Source organism: Columba livia, chromosome 1, assembly GCF_036013475.1.
Source record: "Columba livia isolate bColLiv1 breed racing homer chromosome 1, bColLiv1.pat.W.v2, whole genome shotgun sequence".
In the NCBI taxonomy this organism is placed as follows: Eukaryota; Metazoa; Chordata; class Aves; order Columbiformes; family Columbidae; genus Columba; species Columba livia.
The window spans coordinates 45,957,084-45,966,448 of record NC_088602.1 but is presented as its reverse complement, the minus strand read 5'-3'; positions in this window follow the sequence as shown (position 1 = coordinate 45,966,448).

Here is a 9,365-nt window from a genome sequence, read left to right as displayed (position 1 = left end):
TTGTTTCTTATCATCTCCTGATAAATTATCTTGCAAGGCATGTTTTCACGGTTTCTAAAAAAAATTCCCACATCTCAGTATTTGTGAGCACTAGCTGCATGGTTTATACCCAAATAAGTAATTTCCTGTTCCCTATGTTTTCACAAACAAACAAGAGGGGGAAGGGATTGTGATGAGGACTCTTTTTCCATCTGACATGAAGCTGGAATGCAGCTGGAGTTTGAGCTGAACCCAGACATTGGGACAGGCCCCCATGTTCTACATGCTCCTACAGTTTAGATTGCCTTAAGTGCTATTAGTATAGCAAAAAGGAAGTCAAGTAAGAAAATAAAGAGCATAAATCTATTTTTCTTATGCTGCTTCCTGTGACCTACCTTTCCAGAGAGTAGTAATGGCTGATCCATCTCTTCTCAGAACCGATGTTTTAAAGCTCTAAAATTTGGCTGTAAGCTCAGATTTTGTCTACATGTATATGGCCTACAGCATCAGCATAAACATGTTAACTGAGGCCCAGACAAGAATAAATCAAGTCCCAGTTTTCTCTTTTTCTCAGGACATAGCAGAAGTAAAATTCTGGAAATTCATGAGGTAAAAAATATCTAGCAAAACCAAAATTATATTTAGAAGATAAGGGAACTTGTTGCAGAACCTGCAGGGTTAGGTTAAGAATATCAGCTGATCCAGCAACCTAAAGCAGCAACCAAAAGCAGTTCCTACATATGAAAAAAATAAGATGAGCTGCAGCTAGGAGTTTTCTAATAACTAAGGTTTGAAAACTATACTGGGATATACCTTCAGCTAAAGATGAACTGATGTGGGAAAAAACACAGCAGTAGCTGGTTAGCAAGATTCTTGAACTTTGAAATACAACTTCTTCTATTGCAGGGGTCAAGGAATGAGGTTGGTAGGGCTTGCTGGAAGACTTGGAGTGAAAATGACTGAGAGTTTAAGGACTACAAAGAATGAATATATTTGGATTTTATGTGCTCTTAAAATAAAGGAGAGCTATAGCCGAAGATACAATTGCATTCAGTGCACACCCGTAATCAAAGTAAAATGGCCTTATAACAGCAGAAGTCAGAAGCATGGCTCCATCACCACATTCTAGACAGACTTGTACCATGAGCCATATCTGCCTTCATATTTTGCTACTTTGCATTGCATCAAGATGAGTTAAGAAACTGGAAAAGCATCATAACTGCCTGATTAAAAGATGTCTAACGCTTTTATGTACTATTTATCTGTTTCAAGCTCTAATTAAAATACGGTGGGCACCTCTGGAGGGCAATTTGTTCCACCATAAAAACAGATGCCTAAGGTGGGATGAATTGCTCTTTGGATATGTTTGCCTTTTTTCATTTACTATGGAAAGAACTTTCTAGTGCAGGCAACACAGCTAATACATAAACAGGTGGTTAAAATGAGCGAGCTCTGCCTGGAGGATATTGATTATTAGCCGCTAGTGGTAGACTGAAGTATGTTATGTACTTTGTTAAATTTCAAGCCAGATTGGTCTGAGATACTTAACCTTTAGATGACTAAAATTAGATAAAATCAGCCCTCCCTTTTCATGACAAGAACAACTACCCTGGAGAAGGGTTTGTAAGTCAGCTTCCAGCTTATTCCCAGTGTAAACGTTTAGAGCAGGAAATACTTGAAAACTTCATCAAAATGTAGCCAAATAAATTTATATTATGCTTCATTGCTTTAAAAATATTATTCCAATAATTCTTCTGAATGGAGGGAAGTGCTAAGAGGCTCTTCAGATTATTCTCCATTTAACAGTGACACACGGTGCTTCCAGGTTATCACTGAGCACTCCGTTGCAAACAGTCCTGGTCTCACATCACCTGCAAGTGGCTCTTGAACAAAGCAGTGGAGAAAGTCCATCTGTGTATGACTCAGTATTGTGTACATTGCTTCAAATGCCTGTATCTGTATGTCTTTATATAGACATAAGGATATAGCATTCACAAAACTATTGATTCATTTCTGGGTAAAACTTCACTAATAACATTCTTGTACTTTTGTTCTTTGAAGGTGTTATTTTTTGGGGTGTTTTTTTGTTTTGTTTTGTGGTTGGGTTTTTTTTTCTTTATTTTTTGTCTGTTTGGTTTTTGGGTTTGGTTTGGTTGGGTTTTTTAGTTAGGAAATGTGCTACATCAGTTTTTAGAAAGGAGACCATTCAAAATCCAAAATTAAACTAATTGGCTAGTAATCCACCTGCTCTACAGCTACTCAGTAGTCAATAAATAATAAAATAAGAAGTTTGTTAAAAAAATATAGAAGAGAAATATATCAATTTTAAACTTCACAAGTTCATTTTGCTCTTTTTGGCTTATAAAAAATATAGGGTGTGTAAACAGACACAGACGTAACTCAAATAGATAAGTTTGTACTTAAAAAGCATGGCTGCTCCTTCACCTGATGTCTGATGATTTCTACAACAGAATATTAACCTGACATTAAATTAATACAACAAGAATGCAATTTAGTTATCACTCCTTTTCACAGAATATCTGAGAAGTCGTCATCTCTGATTACTAATTGTTTTAATGCAACAAACATTATTATGTAGCTTACACAGTTGTTACTTTAAAAGTTGTTATTTTTAAAACCTTAAATTTTTTGACCAGAGCTAATAGTTGCTGATATTGATGCTTGCTGTTGAATAATTTGTTTCCAATTACTCATTTAAGTAAGTAATATATACATGAATAGTGGCTTTCATACACTGATAAATTATAAGATCGTGTAAGTCTTATATTTGGGGCACAGAAAAAGGATGGGATCACACGTATTCCTTGTTCCAGCTATGCACCTTTGTATTCCAACCTGAGGGATGTTTATGTCTTGTTAGCAGGTGTCCAAGTTGTTTTCTGGCAATTTAAACTCAGTAAGGAGTCCTTCGATTAAGCACAATGGCAGGAGGAATAGGTATAACTCGACAACATGATATACAGAGATAGAATCACTTCTCTTCCTCTTCACTCCTCCATTCTATAATCAAAGATTACATTGAGTCCTCTTTGATACAACAGTGTGCTTAGAGGTTATGGTAACAAAGTGTGGATACTTTGAGGACTTCAGAAAATATCCTGCCACTTTGTGAAAAAGTAGCACACAGCTGTGATTCAGCTAAGGTATATGATTCCTAGCTGATAACCTTAAAGGCAGTCCAAGCTCAGAGATAATAATGTTGTTGGGGGTGAGAAGAGGAAGGAAGAGAAGGCGAGAGACAGTGCATGAACTGAAGGCTGGCAGAAGGTTTTTGTCAGCTTGATAGACTGCAAAACATTTTCTTTTGTGAGTTTGTAAAACGAAACATGTCTGTTCAACTGCAGCAGCTGTACAGGGCTGGAAGCTATCACAACTCCAATAATTTTGTAGTCTTGTTTCTCTGGGGGCTTTTTTTGGTGATTTTTTTTTGTAATTTGTGTGTGTTTGTTTGTTTCGTTGGAGATTTTTTAGGAAAAAACATAACAGAGGTTTGTTTGGGGTTTTGTTGTGTGTGTTTGTGGTGTTTTTTTAATATTGGTATTAAAAAGCGTAGTCTTTTGGGGAAAAGCCTACTAAATAACTTGATTGTAAACTGAAATACATAGCCTGTGGGAGTTTTTTGGGTGATTTCTGTGTGTGTGTGTACAGCACTAATTTTTCAGTTACTATCCAGTAGATGAGTGAAACTGGAATCTGGTCAGTGGTAGAACTGGAACCTGGTCAGTGGTAGAACCATTCTTTGCGGTAGAAGCAAATTCTATTCAAGGATAAAGCACATATACTGATACGCCTTAAGAAGTGCTTGTTAATAATTTATTTTATAGTCTGTATGATGTTGATGTCTGAGTTGGAATATTGTGTAGTACTAACCTGGAAACCTATACCTGTAGTTCTGTCAAAGAGAGAGAGAAGATTTCTTTAATGAGGCCTACTTTTATATAACAGCATAACTAATGCTATTTCATTTTTGTTTGTCTAGCACTGCAGTTCCTTCTGTTACTTAAGAAGTGACATTAAAATAATTACAGAGTAATTAATTTTATCATTCTGTTTGTATTTCTGATGCTAGCACAAATTTAGTGTTCTGATTCTCTTCTGCTAAAAGAGGTTTAAGTACCAGGACAGTTCTAGGGGTGAGGGGCAGAAAATACTCTTTGAATCTTGAGCCAGGGCTTTTAGAGTTCTTGTTGTGGCTTGTCTCTATGATCAGGTAGTTTTAAAAAGCTTAGTCCTGTAGATCTTTCTAACATTTGTCTTAAGTGTTAATGGAATGAAACGTGTCTGGCTGCTTCAAAGTAATTTAAGTACTCCAATAAAATAACTTTATATGTGTGGGCCAGTGGCATTTGAGGCATAAGTAAGAAATGTTGATAGATGCAGGCGTTTTTTGAGTGCATATACGTGTATACCATCATGCTCTGGTTCAACCTTATTTTTTCTGGTTTGTCATAGTTCTGTTTACTATTATTTATTCCTTGTGATTTTTACCCATTTGTAGGAATTTTAGGTTTTCCTTTCCTATGTCATCTATCTCTTGGTAGTCTTGATTTTTCTACCTTCAGGTGTTTCTCCCTCTAAAACAGAAGCTATTTTAAAAAGGATAGCAAAACCAAGGACAGTTTAGTAGTTTGTAACTGGTGTTAGGGCACTTTGTCAATAAGTTTTATTCAGTTCTTAGAAGTCCAAATTAGGATAATTCTTTCCAAAGACTGATCATGTCACCTCTCTGCTTTCATGGTGATTCTTTATCTTAAAATGCTTCATGACATTTGGAATGCATGTTAAAACGTCCATTAGAATTACACACGTGTTCCATTCACGTTCAGAGTTGCATTTCAGCCACTGACTATAGCTTTTTCTTGAAAAAAACACTTATTTTTTGCTATATCTACAGCTCTGATACAAAGAGGATCTTAATATGTTCTAAGAAGATACATGGTTTGGTTAGGGTATTGTCTAAATTTCTTCAATGTAGCTTTGGTTTTCCCGAATACAGAAGTTACGCTCAAATGCAGATCAGTGTTTACATCGGCTTCTTCTCACACTATATGCTCTACTGCTTGCAAAGGTGTTTTTCTATGTATTTTTCACTCTTGGTTTATGAATTTCACTTAAACTCTGCTTATATCTTTGTAGTTTGCTAGCTCAATCTGCTGTGACATATCACTTTATTTTCTTGTCAACGCTTGAAATGTAAGATATAGATGTGCTTGGATAACTGAAGTCAACTCTTTCCCTAAGTTTGATGGAGAATCTTGAGAGTTTTCTTATCTGTTTTTTTGGCATATTACAACCTGGTCCCAAATTAGAGATTTCATGGTCCTCCAAAATCACCTCCGACTGAACTCTTATTTCTTTAATAAATGCTTAAACAAAACAAAACAAACTCGCTTAGGTTTCTCAGATGAATCTATTCACTTCTAAAAGCACTTTTCCTTAAAACAGGACATTCTTCAATTAGATTATCCTGTTCTTCCTCATGAGAAACTGAAGTCGAATGCTTTGGATCATACAATTTTATATCAAAAACAAAAAAATCCAACTAGTTGATTCTTGGAGTTTGGGGTATTTTTTTGTTTGGGTTGGGTGCTTTTAGTGTTTTTTCTTGTTATGTTATTAGCGTGATACCTGTAGGAAGGTGAATGGAACTAGTGTTTTGTTTGAATCTATCCTGTTGTAGCCAGACTGGAATCCTGAAATACTGTCTTCTCATCCCTCTTTATTTTTATCCTCCTCATTATAGTACACACCATTTGTATTTTTGTGTTTCTTCCTCTTCTTATGTTACCATAGAGGACTTTCTTTGAAAGAACTGATGAGATAGATGTTTGGCAGGTTTTGGGGGTAGGGAGGGGAAGGTGGTTTCTTTGCTTGCTCATCTGTTGTTCTAGAGTTCTGTGGGGTTAAAAGGAGAGAAACACATCTTGATCTGTTAACTCTACCTCTGACAATGACTTCACCAGTCACACTACAACATGCTGAAATATGGTCTGCCCCAGACTAGCTCAGTGTAGATGTCCCTTCAGTAAGGATCCACTAGCTTGGTGTTTACAGCATTCTTCCAAATATGGAATACTGAAGGACACTGAAATTCACTCTGATTCAAATCCTCAATTTTAACCAAGAGCTTATATTTCTTGTACTTTTTCATACAGATGAACAAAGAGGCTGTGGAGGTTTGGGGGGGCTTTTGTTGTTGGTGTTTTTTTTAATTATTATTTCTTTTAATCTCCTGCCCTCTCACATCTCACACATGGCTATACATGGAAAAAAATGGAACAAATTCAGCAGGAAATTAGAGCAAAAGGCAAACAAATAAACATGAAGATAGCCTTTCCTTTAAGGTGACAAGAACAGTTTCCTTGGAAGTGGAGAATGTGGTGGAGGATGCAGATGATCTGTTCCCAAGTTCATCATAGGGAGCATGAGCATTAAGCTAATCCTGTGAAGGTATGCCAGTATCTTTGTATGCTGCTACAAATGACTGGCTAACAAAACTCTACTTTTGAGAACACAGGTGGTTTTTTTTTTCCCTATAAAGGTGAGAGAACTTTAAAAATTATCTCCACCTAATGTGAGTGAACTTTATTCTTGCACAGCTTTTAAGCTACAGAGCCACATAGCTCTGCTTTGACCCCTTGTGCATTGAATGTGATGGAGAGAAGTAAGGGAAAAATTGTATCTATTTCACTTAGCCCCTTGCTTGGGCCTAATAAGTCACAGAGGCCAATTTAGTTGTATTACCTAGGACTGGTTTCCAGTGGAGAGAATTTTTTCTTCTTCAGACTAAGCTGGCAGTAAAGAGAGAGAAGACACTTTCTTAGTGTGAACTCTAAAGTTAATGTGTTATTAAATGTGACAGCAGTTTTATCAGGGAGGATCTGTGTCCTGTTTGCTTTGTAAAAAGGTTAGCAAAGAAGATGAATTAGGAATGGTGGAGTTATGCTCCATGTCAGAGACAAAGAAATACAAGAAAACTCTGATTCAATGAAACAAAGATGTAAGAAAGCAGCTGTTTTGCTGCTGTGCACTCAGAGTGCTAGCTTTGAAATGCACCTCTTGCAGAAGGAAGGTTACTTTGCAGAGGGTTTCCTGATAATCTTTGAGAGATCACGTACCACACTGTGAGAATACCCACATTTTTCTCCCCCTAATTTTTTAACCAAAGGAAGAGATCTTGATAATCCACAGTGGATTCTACATGTTATAAACCATTCATGGATCCTGCACCTGTAGAAGTCAAATTACACTAAACCATAATATCTGAGATTTCAGAGTCTCCAGAAGTTATGCTTCTATATAAATCATGCTAAAGCTTAATGAAGAAGCAAATAAAAGAAAACAAGGTAAAATGTACAACAGCAATAGGACTTGGATTAATTTACAGCAGATGGTGATCTGAAGGAAATGCTTCAAAACAAAGCCTTCAAAACTGCTGTAGGCAAATCATCTGATGCTTCTAAATACAGTAGAGCAAAGCCACTTGGAGCAAAAGAATTTTGGGGAGTAGTAGATGAGAATTAAATGGACTCCTAATTCTGAGTTAGAAGAAAGGTAGCAGAAGAGAGAGCAAGGACTGAGGAAGCCAGTTGGGTAAGATCCATTCCCTGTCTTATCAGGTCAGTCAAAAGCTTCCAGACAAAGACTCAACTCCCAATGTACCATAAGCATGTTACTAAACTATATAAGAAACCACAGTACCCCATAGCAGAACAGGCAAAATTGACACCTTCAGATGCAGAGTCTAGCATGGGAAGTAGTAGGGTTGGAGAACGTCCCACAAATAATGGCCAAATAGGCTTTGTCCATATGCTTTGAAGGGTGTTAAAATCTAAGTAGAACAATAAATTGTGGGTTGCATGCTTGCCTCTTGGTTTATCTGTTTACTATATGCTTCTAGAAATATCAGAAAAAGTACAGGTTCTCGGGAGTAGTTGAAATGGGAAGTTCCTTACGGCTGCCCTACTGATACATGTCAGTATGAAAACCATGTCAAGTGATCAGTGTGGTAGTCCTTAGTAATTATAAGCCTACAGGACAAAAAATAATCCCTCAAGGAATGATGTGGCTAGTGCAGCAACAGGTATATGCATAGCCCTCAGAGTTGAGTAAATGCAATGTGATGATTCATGTGTAGAAAGTCTCTGTGTGCTTTCCCTTCAGTTTCCTAGACAGACTTCTGAAGCTTTCACTCACAATTCAGTTATCCTATATCCCTGGCATCCTGCTCTGACTCTGGAATTTGGATAAAACAGGTCAATTTTAAATTATTTGGAGAAGTTTCAATAACATAATTTCAGTCTTGTGTAAAAACACAGTAGAAATGGAAATATAACCTCACCCCATTTTTCTTTTTGGGATACACAAGATTATTGCTTGCAGATCAGCATGTCTGAACCAATAGGGTTTGGTTTGTTTTTCTCTGCCAAGTCAATTTAGTTTCCAATACAGATCAGGTTTTTCACACCCTGTAAAGCATGCAGGATTTATAGTTGTCGCATGTGTTGCATCATTTCTGTCAGAAGACTGGTCTTGATGCCCCAAGTGGATTTTTCCCATCCAATGTTTCTATAGCAGGACTCTTCAATGGGATTTCATCCTAATCTGTATTTTATTTCTTCATCCTGTGTGACAATCCAACAAACATTATTCCACGTGTTATATTGGAAAAGACTTGAGGTTTCCAAGTCCAGTTTCAGTCCAAGGTCTGATTTCAAGCCTTACTGGCATAGGTAGATGTCAATAGCAAACTGCACTGTATCTTCCTTTAAACTGATACAATATTTTAAAAGCAATAGTATCTTATAAAACATTGCTAATATGTCATCCTTGTGGGTTTCTAATACTTCTTTTTTTGGTTCTTAGAACATTTTCCACTTTGTTTGCACACTACAGTGCTGTTGGTTAAAATGTTCTGATAATTCTTCTTGCTCTTTGAGGTGGTTGCAGATTATGCCCTGGTAATATTTCTTCAGCTGTGTTTGCCTTCATGTAATGTATAGATGGTTTAGACAAATATATATAGAATAAAGTCTAAATTTCTATGTAAGGGGAAATCTGTTGGAATACTGTTAAATAATTAATTGCTACAGTCTTGAAAGGAAAAAGTTACTCATGAATACTACATTTCCTTGAACATGTACCAATTTTTATTTATTCTAATGCCAGTCACATCAACATGGCAGAAGTTGTTGGGGTTTTCTTGATTTCCCCAGCTAAAAGCAGCTCATTACCTTCAGAGCTGATACATGTGGTTCAGCATCATGAAACGCTAGTTCTGCAAGCTTTTACTTCACACACTTTTTGTGTGTGTACAAAGTGGGTTTTAAAGAAATAATTTAAAAGAGAAGACAGCAGTTTGTTTG